At 51.0% G+C, this 13305-nt stretch overlaps 1 long non-coding RNA gene across 1 annotated transcript; it reads right to left on the reverse strand.

Moving 5' to 3' along the window:
• Positions 1 to 2617: 2617 nt before the first annotated feature.
• On the reverse strand, positions 2618 to 9318 carry LOC103888444. Its single transcript, XR_002515433.2, has 3 exons — positions 8509 to 9318; positions 5451 to 7880; positions 2618 to 4898 (listed from the first exon to the last, which is right to left on the reverse strand). It is a non-coding gene; the product is annotated as an uncharacterized LOC103888444 (long non-coding RNA).
• Positions 9319 to 13305: the final 3987 nt, after the last annotated feature.

A 13305-nucleotide genomic window follows, 5' to 3' on the forward strand; every position in this document is an offset into this window, starting at 1 on the left:
AAAATTAAATATTAAGTTAAAATTAAATATTCAAAGCTCAATTCTTCAGTTGCACAAGTCACATTTCACTATTAAGTGGCTGTATTGAATAGCACAATTATCAGAGAAAGTTTATTGGGAATAGCTACTCTAAATGAAGAACTAAAGTATAGCACAAAGAGGTATGACTATAAAGTCAACAGAGGAAATAATATGGGATAGTAAATGTACTTAATCCCAAAAAGGCAAGAAAAGAAAAGAAAAGAGCAAAAGAACCAAATAAGACAAATAGAAAACAAATGCTGAGATGACAGTTTTAAAACCAACCCCCAAAATAATCACAGTAAATATAAATGGACTAAATATTACACACAAAGGCAAAGATTATCAGACTGTAAAACAAAACAAGACCCAACTGTCTGATTTTCTCAGGATTTGCATTTTAACTCTGAAGATACCAACAGGTGGAAGTAAAGGGATGGCCAAAGACACAGCATGCCAATATTAAGGATGAGAAAGCTGGAACCACTCTATTGATACCAAAGTAGCCTTTAAGACAAGGAACATTACCATAGATAAAAAGTAATATTTCATAATGATAAATGACCAATGCATCAGCAAGATAAAATAGTTCTACATGTGTATATACTTAATAACAGAACTTTAAAATACATGAAGCAAAAACTGGCAGAACTAAGGGTAGAAATAGACAAATCTACAATTACAGTTGATTTTGGCACCTTGTCTTATTAATGAACAGAACATACTGACATAAAACTTAGTAAGTATATCCAAAATTTGAACAACAGTATAATTGATGTGAGTAGAACATTACAGCCAGGAACTACGGGGGATACATTTGTTTTTCAAGTGCATACAGAACATTTACTAAAAGCATGTCATGGGCCATTAAATAAATCTGAATCTGAATAAGTTTCAAAGTACAATAACATCAAATTAATTATTGCTAATAACAAACTATAAGAAGAAGATCACCAAATATTTGCAAATTAATGAACATATTTCTAAATAACCTGTGGATCAAGGTAGAATCAGAAAATATTTTGAACTATCATAAAAACAGGACATATCAATATTTGTGGTGTGCAACTAAAATAGTGGCTAGAGGAAAATTTATAGCCCTAAAATGCCTGCCTTAGAAGAAAAGGACGTAAAATAAGTGATCTAAACTTTCATCTTAAAAAGCTAGACAAAGAAGAGGAATTAAACCAAAGTAGAAAAAAGAAGATGATAGAGAAGAACAGAGATGAATAAAATAAAAATCAGACAAATAAAAAGGAAATTGACAATGTTGAGAGTTTTTTTTTTTTTTGAAGATTGATCTGGTAAATAAATTACTGGTAAGATGGACCAAGGAGATAAAAGAGGAAACAAAAATTCCAGTATAAGAGTAAATGGCATCCCTGCATTAAAAGAAACATCACAAACAAGTCTATCCTGATAAACCCTACAACTTAGATCCTGGGACAGACTCTTTGAAAACACATGCTCACTTGGTGGCAGTGGCTCAAGCCTGTAATCCCAGCACTTTGGGAGGCCGAGACAGGGGCGGATCACGAGTCAGGAGGATCGAGACTATCCCTGCTAATATGGTGAAACCCGTCTCTACTAAAAAATACAAACTAACCCGGGTGGGCGTGGTGAGGTGGGAGAGCCTGTAGTCCCAGCTACTCAGGAAGCTAGAGCAGAGAAGAATAGGCGTAAACCCCAGGAGGTGGGCTTGCAGTGAGGCAGCAGGATAAGCCACTGCCTCAACCTGGGCGACAGAGCAAAGACTGTGTCTCAAAAAGGAAAAACACACATTATCAAAACTGTCACAAGAAAAAATATAAAACTGAAATAGCCCTGTATCAACGAAAAATACTGGACTTATAAAAAACAAACACGAGACTACCCATAAGGAAATGTACAGTCTCAGATGACTTTGCTGTAAATTCTAACAAACATTTAAGGAAGAAATAATGTCCAGGGTATAAAACCTCTTTCAGAAAATGAAGGGACCACTTCCCAACTCTCTCTCCGAGGCCAGTACAACATCAATACCAAAACTGAGAAGCACATTATAAGAAAAGTGAACTTCAGACCAATATCCCTTATGAACTCAGATGCAGAAATGCCTAATAAAGTATTAACCAATGAGATCCAATTTTAGTAATATCTACACAATATTACATTATGACCAAGTGGGGTTTCTTCAGGAAAGTTAGCTCAGTTTAACCTTCAAAATCAATCAGTGTCACTCTCCACAGTAACAAAGTAAGGGAGAAAATAACCCCTTATGATTACCTCAATAGAGGCAGAACAAGAATTTGACACACTTTGACACCCGTTCATGATTTTAAAAAACATCAGAAAGCTGGGAATAGTAGGAAACTCTCCAGATCTGCTGAGGGGCATCTGTGAAAACCTCCAGCCAGCATCTTTTTTTTTTTTGAGACACAGTCCTCACTCTGTCACTAGGCTGGAGTAGGTGCGATCTCGGCTCACTGCAACCTCCACCTCCCACGTTCACGTGATTCTCTGGCTTCAGTCTCCAGAGTAGCTGGGACTACAGGCGCCCTCCACCATGCCCAGCTATTTTTTGTATTTTTAGTAGAGATGGGGTTTCACCATGTTGGCCAGGATGGTCTCGATCCCTTGACCTTGTGATCCGCCCGCCTCGGCCTCCCAAAGTGCTGGGATTACAGGTATGAGCCACCGCGCCCGGCTGCCAGCCAGTATCTTAACGTGAAACAGCAAACACGTACCTGCTAAGACTGGGGATAAAGCTGGGCTTTCTGCTTTGACCACTACTTCTCAACATTTGACTGGACATTCTAGGCAGTGTGTGAGGCCAGAAAAAGACATAAATGTGTAGAGCTGGCTGGTCAGGGTTTAGGCTCCAGGCGAGGATGAGCGAGTGAGGATGGCAGCTGTCTCGGGCGGCTTTGGCAAGAGCCTCCAGGGAGGAGCCACCTCTCTGGATGTGCTTGGGGCTGGCCTAGTCTCCTGGAGGAGCTGTGGGTCTCATGTGCTTTTTGAGGCTGTTTTTACAGCGTGGCACCTGGGCTGGGGAGTGGTGGGAAGGGGCAGAGGTGACGGGTGACCCTGGTCAGTGTCGGAGGCCCATGCCAACGGCTGTGAACGTGCCTGGAGGAGTTTGCTTGGTTTCCACACGGAAGCACCACAGGCTGGGAGGCTCAGGCGGCAGCAACTCACTGCACAGGTTCTGGAGGCCACATGTCTGAGGTCAAGGTGTGGGCAGGGTGAGTGCCCTCCGAGGGCCGTGAGGGAAGGGTCGGTTCCGGGCCGCCCTCCGTGGCTTAGAGAAGCTTCATCCCAATCTCTGCCTCTGTCCTCCTATGGCGTTCTCCCTGATGTGTCCAGCTTCCTTCTTTTTATAAGGACACCAGTCCTATTAAGCTAGGGGTCCTCCTACTCTACTATAACCTTATCTTAATGTAGCCAATGATATCTTTGATATCTCCATTTCCAAATACGGTCACATTCGGCAGTGCTGGGGGTTAGGACTTCAACATATGAAGTTTTGTGGGGACACAATCAAACCTGTAGCCATCTGAGGTGCCTCCCCATGTGTCGAACAGCTGACACAGGGCCGCCCTGCAAACCCAGAACTGCTTGGTGCTGGCCCTCCACAGGCTGCCCCAGCCCTAGCGGGGCCCTGGCTCCACATCCCGTCCACCCTAATGTACCCCGTTTGCTGCTGTGGAGAGCCGTGTGGGTGCAGGGGTGCAGGGAGGCAGCGCCGGGTCCCTGATAACCGTGGGTGCACCTGGGGTTGGAGAGATGGCTGGATCTGCAGTGGTGGCCCTGTGGCTCTGCACCTGTCTGCCTCCACCTGGGCGGGGAACTGCCCCGGGCGCCTTGTCAGAATCAGCAGTGGGAGGTGTTTCGCTCACAAGAGGTTCATGATTCCAAAGGGGACCAGTGACGTGCCTCCAAAATGAAACGTACTTTTGGAACTTAATAATTGTCCTGTGTTTCTTATTTCAGAGAGAGAAATACACTTTGGTTTGTTAAAGACCAGAGAATGACCAGTTTCTGGGTTTTGGTGAACTGCCATCTGTCAGTTTCTCCCTCAGCTGGCGATGCTGTCTCAGCTTTGCTTTCTGCCGTAGGGGCACTCACCTTTCACCTTTCACCTTTCCTAGTTGGCCTGAGGGTGACTCTCTTCCCTGGGGCCTGAGGCCCCCGGCCGGTACCTGATGCTCTGCACTGTGCACAAATGTAGTCCTGTCTCTCACGATAATCCCAAACTCTTCTTGGGTGGAGTTCCTCCTGGAGAACAGCAGCCCCAGTGTGGGAGCCCTGGCTTCCTCCCTGGAGATCTCACTGGGTCCCCACCCTGTCCCTGTGCCAGGCCTGGCTTCCTCCTTTACCCTCCTTCACAGCCAGACTCTCCTGGGTCAGGACGGGCCCAGGCAGCTTCAGAGGTCTGGCTCGCTTTCTGGCCACAGCCTCACAGAAGGTAGTGGGCGGTTCTGGATTCGGGCCGTTCTGGTCTCAAGCAGCTCATCAACTGAAGTGACACAGGACGGAATGGACACTAGAAGACCGGTGTCCATGGGCCACACTGGAACGTTCTGGAAGAACTGAGTAGCCCCTCTCTTGACCCAAGCACCAGCCTCCCTGCTAGCCCTCTCTCCGGGCTTTTCAGGGACAGGAGCAGCGGGGCTGGCTCCTTGCTGCAGGTCATTCTGGCCAGGCAGGCCTGTGATGCGAGGGGGGCCTGTGTCCCTGCTCAGCTTCCTCCTGCCCCACGTCTCCATCTTTCCTCTCTGTGTCCCCGGACGCTGCACGTTCCTAGGATCACGGAGGCCTGGGCTCTGTGCCCCCTGGTGTCCATGGTCCTGGCCTCTTGTGTTTGGGTGGCTGTGTGCTGCCCACTGGCTGAGGGGCTGAAAGAGAAGGGACAAGAGCACCTCTGGGGCCTCGCGAGGACACAGGCACAGGATGGGAAGACGAGGGCCCTGAGTGGTGTCCCAAGTCAGGCCGAGACCTGTGCAGGGAGCCGGGACCCCTCTGTTGATTTCCTGAGGGTCTGAGGTTGCCTGGGCTGCAGTTCGTTGCCTAACATTATGTGGGTGAAGCCAAGTAGTGATTTCACTTCACCAACGAGGAAACTTCTCCAAAGAGAATGAATGCGCTGCCTGAGGTCACTGTGGGGGAGAAGTGCAGGCCCTGGCGTCCCTCCTGCAGCTGAGCCCCACGCGGCCCCGCCCTCACCCTGCTGGGCCGCTTCTGCAAGAGCGGCGGTTGGAGCTCTGGGGACATCCCAAGGCTGAGGCCTGTGACTCCTGGTGCCAGGCGGCCTGTGTGGGGGCTGAGCCCTCCCCTCCTCCCTGCCCACAGGGCTGTGCCTGAGGAGCTTTCCCAGCCAGCATCCACAGCCCACAGCTCCCTCCTGCTGGATTTTGAAAAATGCATCAATGCTTTCCTGTTGTTCGTACCCCAAACGGGGCTCCCAGGATGTGTCGGGTGGGGTACATGTTCCTGGAGGCAGGTCTCCCCCAAAGCTGCTCCGTGGAGCCCTTGCAGGGCTTGGTGCCAAATGCATTTGTTGAAACTGAGGCCAGTGTATCCTCTCAGTCAGCTTCTTTTACTCAGCTCAGTACAGGAGTAACTCTGTGTTTATTGGTTCTTGGGCAGAAAAATAAATGAAAGAAGGCATGTGTGCTGGGTTTACCTGGCATCCAGCAAGCCACACACAATTAAAATCTCCTTGTGGGGCGCCGCCTGTCTGCAGAGCCTCCTGCTGGGCTCCTGTGTTACCCTCTCCTGGAAGCAGACAGGCAGGAGGTCCCTGGGGCAGGGGCCTCCCCGTTAGCACATCTGGTTACCTGTCACTTTCTTTTGATCCGTAATGTCATAGGGAAATGGCTTCACAAGCTAATTACTTTGCGATATTCACGGGGGAGTCATGGGGGCCTGCATCGTGCAGGCAATTGCAGCAGCCAGTAAGTCTGGTCATGCTCCTTGATGAGCTCAGGCAGAAGGGGCTGGGCACAGCAGGGCCTCTGTCCTCACTCCAAGTGAGTGCAAGCAGAGATATGTCCCTTAATACAGCACAAAAGGAGACTTTATATTTTGAATGTAAACTACATTATGTGAAATGGAATGAGTCCCCAGGAGTTGCAAATGTACCCTCCAAGCTGGCATCCTCCGGGTGGCGGTGAGAGCCCCGGCTGTCAGGGTGCAGGGCACGTGCTCTTCCCGGGTGGCCTGGGGCCTGGTGCCCGGCTGAGACTGTCTTCCAGGACCCTCAGCTCCAAGTCTGCACAGAGTCCCACCCAGACAAGCAGGGCTTACGAGGGGGACTGTGGCCTGGGGAGACCCAGCGCTCCCCCACACTGTGCATCCTGGATGTGGGTCTGTTCTGGGTTTCAGAGCAGTGAGCACCGTTACTAAGCATGGTGCATCCCCCCATGGTGTCCTGGGACCCACTGAGGCAGAGGGAAGGCTCAGCGCCCAGCCATTCCATCCTATCAGGGATTCAGTCGCAGGACAAGGGAAGCAGTGACCCTACCCGCAGGTGCTGGGTGACCACAGCCCATCCCTGGCCTCTGTCATTGCTGCGACCACCCAAGCCTGCCAGCTCTGCCTTCTCCTCCGGAAACCCTGACACGAGCAGAGGAAGGCCACTGCGGCAGCTTCACGGCGGCACAGCAGGCACCCTGTGAGGCTCAGGAGTCATCCCCGAGGGCCTGTGCTGAAGCTGCCATCAGGGAGGCTCCCTGGGGCCTGGGCACTGGCAAGGAGGGAGGGTCCCTGCTCCTTTGCCCTGAGAGCTGGATCCACACGGGTGGTCCCTGCACCATGGGAACCCCTTCTGCGCACCAGCCCAGCCAGGGCAGCCTGGAAGAGCAGAACCGCAGCGCCCATAGAGGGCTGCCCCCGACTCTGCATCAGGCGGGGTCCCCCACGGGCCCGCTGCTGTGAAGCCACCTCTGCCTATGTGGGGCTTGTCCGTCAACATCTCCAACATCAGCATCAATGCAATGATGTCCATCGGGTGCTTTGGGCACCATGGACCACTCAGGAGGAACAGCGAGGGCCCCACTGGTCCCCAGAGCTCCTTCCTCAAGACCCCTCCTGTCCATCTTCAGAAGCACGGCCCTCACCGATGGCTGCGCTGTGCACGCGGCCTGCAGAGTTGTAAGGGGGCAGCTGGAGTCCTGCATCAACTCCGCCCTTTCCAGGTGTGAGATGAGAAGGCACACCCGGCAGGGATGGGGGGAAGGGCTCAGGGCTCCTCGGTGCAAGGTCAACAGAGAGGACAGTGCTCCGGCCACCAGCACCCGGACAGGGGCTCCAGAGAGTGAATCCCCTCCCGACCTCTCCTCCTCTGGGATTTCCCAATCTCTTAACTACCCACAAAGCAAAGGGCTCAGGTAGAAGGCACTGCATCCAGAGGCAGAGACAGAGGGAAGAGGTAGAGAGAGAACGTGCCCCACCTCCCTTTCAGAGCCACCTGGGCTGTGTGAAAGGTCCCACTGAGAGGCCCAAGGTATGTAGATAGAGCAAGCAGCAGAGAGAACCGCTGCTCCTCCCTCCTCCACCCAGACCTCCAGGAGCTGACCCTGTAGTGGCTGGGAGAAATGGCTACCTTGGTGCCCTGAAGGGGGTGCTGTGCCTCTGTATCCCTGCAGTAGAGCCCAGGGGGCAGGTCTCTGCAGAAACTCACCTGCCAGTAGCCCCAGATTCAGAGAGGAGCTCCTGCATCTGGACAGGCCACGGTGAGGGCAGCCAGGATGAGGGTTCATTCCTGGGGCCCGGACGGGCCGGCAGCAGGGCTGGACCTCAGTTTGCATAGGTTGCAGGGATATCCTGGGTCAGGGTGCAGAGCAGCTGTAGGGTCATACGTAAACAGAAGCTGCCGCCTGCAAAGCACATGTTGAAGGCAGTGGTTGAAAGCTTGGTGTTTGGAATGAAATGAAACAGGATTTGACCCCACCCTGCTACGCTGCAGCTCTGAAACTGCGCCACTTTCTCTCTCACCCCCCATTTCCCACCTAAGAAATGGAGATTACAAGCCCACTCCAGAGAACAGCCATGGGGGTTTCAACCAAAGAAAAACATGAAGGGCTCTGCGAGCCCAGGAAGCACTCAGAAATGATAGCTACAAATCTAGCTCCTTTTCCCTTTGTTGAAAGATACGCATTCAAGACAGGTGCAGTTGAAATAAAAAATTAAAAGGGACACCTTCAGATGCACCACAGAGCATGACTGTGCCGACAGAAGGGAGTGCCCCCTGCAGAGGCGCACTGACAGTGGCCGGACTTGCCTGGGAATGGGGGCCAGAGCAGGGTGGGAGCAGAGCAGGGTGGGGGCAGAGCCAGGTGTGCCTGTGCCACCCAGGGGAGGTGATGTGGCAGGTGTGTGACCCGGGAGGGAGGTGGCTGCGTTGCTGTGAGCACAGGGCAGGGGCCCCGCCAGGATGGGGGACCGGATGTGAACACAGGAGAAACTGGGAGTGTGGATGAGGCCTTCGACTCTGCCACGACTCACCTTCATCTCAGGGACTGGATTTCCTCAGGCAAACGATGGCCTGGCTGGTGGACTCAGGTATCAATAACTGATGACTGAGCATCTGTGACGGGCCAGCACTGCCAGGCACCTGGGGTACATGAGTGTCAAATGAGAAGGTTCTTGCCCTTCTGGAGCTCACAGTCTAGCAGGGCGAGGAGGAAAGAACAGACTCAACGCACACATTCCCCGGTCACTGAGAAGGGGACGTGTGTTTGAACACGGTGAGGAGAGGGCAACCCAGGCTTGGTAGGTAAAGATCAGAAGGAAGGATCATGGCAGAGTCACATGGGGGATGAGATCAGGCTTCATTCACTAAAAAGGTGAGATTTGAACAAACTTGAACGAGAGTTTGATTAGTTAGCTATGGCTGCGTGACAACTTTCCCCAAAGTCAGCGGCTTCAGGCAACATACCCGACCATCTCACATTCTCTGTGATCAGGAGTCCCCGTGCCTTAGCTGGACCCCTGCTCAGGGTCTGACAAGGCTGCTGTTTCAAGATGTCAGCCTGAGCTGTGGCCTCATCAGAGTTAGGGCTGGGGAGGAATCTGATTCTCTGCTAACTCAAGTCACTGGCAAATTTTGGTTCCTTGGGGTTGTAGGACTGAGGGCTGTAGTTTCTCACGGGCTGCCAGCCCCAGGCTGCCCTCAGGTCTCACAGGCCACCCTGTTTCTTAGAGTACTGAGTTCTCCAATGTGATGACTTTCTATTCTTTCTTTTTTTCTTTCTTTCTTTTTTTTTTGAGATGGAGTTTTTACTCTTGTTGCCCAGGCTGGAGTGCAGTGGCGCAATCTTGACTCACTGCAACCTCCACCTCCCGGGTTCAGGCGATTTTCCTGCCCCAGCCTCCTGAAAAGGTGGGATTACAGGTGTGCACCACCACACTGGGCTAATTTTTTGTATTTAGTAGAGACGGGGTTTCACCATGTTGGTCAGTCTGGTCTTGATCTCCTGGCCTCATGTGATCTGCCCACCTGGGCCTTCCAAAGTGCTGAGATTACAGGCGTGAGCCACTGCACCTGGCTGACTTGCTTTCTTAAAGCCAGAAAAAAGGGATGTGTGTGGAAGGTGGAGAAGGGATGTGTGTGGAAGGTGGAGAGGAAGGGGAGAGAAAAAGATGGAAGCTCAATTCCATGTAACATAGTCACATAACCATACACAAGGGGTGGTGACCTTAACTGTGGGCTCTCCTTAGAAGTCGGCCCCAGGTGCTGCCCACACTGAAGGGGAGGGGTACACATGGGTGTGGCCAGGGGGCAGGAGATGGGGGTGACCCTGGAGTCTGTCTGCTACAGAGAAGCTGAGACGCTTCCTAATAAAACACGGTCAGTCTGGGCAGCCGAGGGATGCTGTGGAATTAAAGTGAAGCAAACCTGGGGGCTGGTACTGGCAACATTCCTCCCTGAGCCTCCTCTCTCTGGTCCCCTAAGCCTCCTCTCTCTGGTCTTTCAATGTCTACAGAAGTAGAGGCTGCTTAAATGTAAGCAGGAAGGCCTCAGTGCTCATCCATCCCCAGGACGGTTCCTCCCTGGCAAGAGTCTGGGCCTCAGGGAGACTGTGAAGAGGCGCCAGCAGAGGAGCCTGCAGGACACACACAGGAACAGCCATGCTGGCCCCTGCAGCGGATACTATGGGGGGTGCGGAGACCCAGTGGAGATGCACTGACTGGGGTGCCCAAGTGTGACCCTATCATCTCTCCCTGAGTTTCTGGGGACCAAAGGAACCCACAATTCTACAACTGAGATGGCAGTAACATGACATCTATCCAATGGTAACTAGGAGTGTGATGTGACCTAGCCTTGCTTTTTTTTTTTTGAGATGGAGTCTCACTCTGTCTCCCATGCTGGAGTGCAGTGGCGCGATCTCAGTTCACTGCAAGCTCCACCTTCCAGGTTCACACCATTCTCCTGCCTCAGCCTCCCAAGTAGCTGGGACTACAGGCGCCCACCACCACGCCTGGCTAATTTTTTGTATTTTTAGTAGAGACGGGGTTTCACCATGTTAGCCAGGATGGTCTCGATCTCCTGACCTCGTGATCTGCCTGCCTCAGCCTCCCAAAGTGCTGGGATTAGAGGCGTGAGCCACTGCACCTGGCCTATCCTTGCTATTTTATAAGCTTTATTGAGATGTAGTTCACACACCATATAATTCAACCATTTAAAGCATACAAACCAATCATTTTCAGTTTATTCATGGACACGTGCAACTCTCACCACAGGTAAATTTTAGGGTATGTTCATCACTCTGGAAAGAAACCCCATGCACTTCAGCAATCACTCTCCCTACTCTACCTCACCCCAGGTTCCCAGTCTCAGCTCTCGGAAAACAGTAATCTACTTTCTGGCTCCATAAACGCCCCTGTTCTGGACATTTCATATGAATGGACTCACACAGCATGTGACCTTTGGTGACTGGCTTCTTTTATTTCGCATAACTTTTTGAAGGTTCAAAAGCTGCAGCATGCATCACCAATTCACTCCCTTTTACTGCTGCTAAGATGCTCTTGTATGAATATGTGGCATCTTGCTGTCCACCCGTCCTTGGATGTGCACCTGAGCTGTTTCCACGTTTCAGCTGTTGGTTGTGAAGGGCGCTGCTACGAACATTACGTGCCAGTTATGTGTGGACGTGTTTCCAGTTCTTTTGGGCACCGTATCTTGGTTGATCTGCATCCATGTGCTCAACCCTGAGGTTTATGAACCACAAAACTTGAAAATACCTCTTGTGGGTTCCATGACTGAAACCTGCTTTCTTGCTAACCTGAAGGTGACTGTGTGGTGACCGAGCTGCACGTTCACACTCATAGCTACAGCCATTTTGATGACGGGTCTCCAACACGCCACAATTTGAGCCAAAAGAACCTTGGCCTCCGCACTGCAAATCATTTCACTCTATTGCCGAGATGTGACTGGGGAGACAATTATCTCAGCATCAATCACAGATAATGTTGGAAGGCAGGCCAGTGCCCTGGGGCATCCTCAGAGCTGGAGATGGTAGGGGCTGTCAGATTAAATTAGGTTTTACAACTCTTGAAGCTAAATGGGGATCTGAGCAGGAAAATCAACTTTTCGCTCTCAGATACGTGAGGTGTTTATTGGGGAGATTACAATGTCCATCTGATTTGAACTATCCCTACAGATCTTATCTTCTGCCTGTAAGGCCGAGAGCCTGAGCCAATGGTGTGACTTTGCTCACGTGGGATTAAACAAAAGCTCCCAGTAAAGGTTCATACAGGTGGACGCTGCTGGTTACCTTCCCGCTGAGTTTCCATTCCTGCACCCTCCTTCCCAATGGATCCTGACTTTGTTTAGCTGTCCACACAGCCAACGCCTCAGGGGAAGCCAACCTCTCACCTTGGTGCAGCGATGGGGCACAATGATCCAAGTGACTCTAGTTCCCCTTGCCGATGGGGAGAAACGGGCATGTGACCCAGCTCTGACCGGTGAGATATGGCGGGAGCTCCACTCTAGGGGTTCAAGGAAGTTTCCTCACTCCGAGGAGATGCTTACAAGAAGAGACAGTCCTTCCTGAATCTCTGAATGTTTTGCATCTGGATGTAATGCCTGGAACTGTTACGGCCATCTTTCTCCCAGCCTGAGGATGAAACCCACATGGAAGATGCAGAGGAGAGGGGAGGACCTGGACCTTGGCTCACATCTTTGTGCTCCTTGATCAGCCGCCGGAAATCCACCCTACACCTTACCTCTGAACTTCCTGTCTTCTGAGATGCTTTCTGTGGCAGATTAAATACGGTCATATATTCTTTGCTGCTCCTCCTATCAAGAATTGGGGTCTTGTCCTCTCCCTCAAATCTCAGCCGGTGACTTGCTTTGACTCCTAGAATGTGGTGGGAGTACCACTGTGTGGTTCTGAGTCTTGGCCTTAAAAGGCCCCTACTCCTGCTGTCTTAGATGCTTCCGTAAAGAAGTCTTATGTAGCTTCTGTGAGGATGAAAGACCCATAGAGGAGAAGGTTCTGCTGGCTGAGAACCTTCCTCTCCATGGGTCTTTCATCCTTAAAGAACAGTTCCCAGCCAACCTGCCAGCTAAACACAGCCACATACCTGAGCCCAGGCAAGAAGATTCACCTAGGAAACCTGGATTCATGAGAAATGATAAATTGTGGTTATTTTAAGCCAGTAAGTTTTGGGATGGTTTGTTACACAACAAAATCTAACGGACACGCTTTCCTTATTGTTCAGGCCGTTATGAGTCTGGGTTGTTTGTTCCTTATTGGTAGAAGCATCCTACTGGGAACAGTCGTCCAGCCCAGGCTCCAACTCAAGGCAGAGTTTTCTCCTACAGAATCCGGTTGCTGCCACTCTGTTGATGGGGAGCTGATGTCTCTTCAGAGCAGGCTGTCATTGCTGAACTACATCTCTTTCTCTTTTGAAAATGCTGGTGTGTATTGAGCAGAGCCCTCCGTGTCACGCCCATGAGTTTGCCTGCTCACCTAAGCATCACAGAGTGAACCGCGCCTGTGTTTCCTTCTGCAGAGCAGCCAGGGCTTGCTTCTCCCCTAGCCTTTTCATCTCCTCTGTGGCCTCCTTCCTGAGGGTGAGCTCACGGCGCCTACTCAAGGTCTTATGACCAGGAGGCTACCACAGGAAACCCCAAATCTTGCAGTGTGAGAGACATGTTTACTGAGGCCTGGGTTTATGTTCTTAAGATCCGACGAGCTCCTTAAAAAATTATTTTTAATAAAAGTATTTTATACTGTTAAGTAAAACAGAAATGAAGAGAATTCTGGAGAAAAACGTCAAAGCATATGTATAGAA

This window comes from Papio anubis, chromosome 16, assembly GCF_008728515.1.
Source record: "Papio anubis isolate 15944 chromosome 16, Panubis1.0, whole genome shotgun sequence".
Lineage (NCBI taxonomy): Eukaryota > Metazoa > Chordata > Mammalia > Primates > Cercopithecidae > Papio > Papio anubis.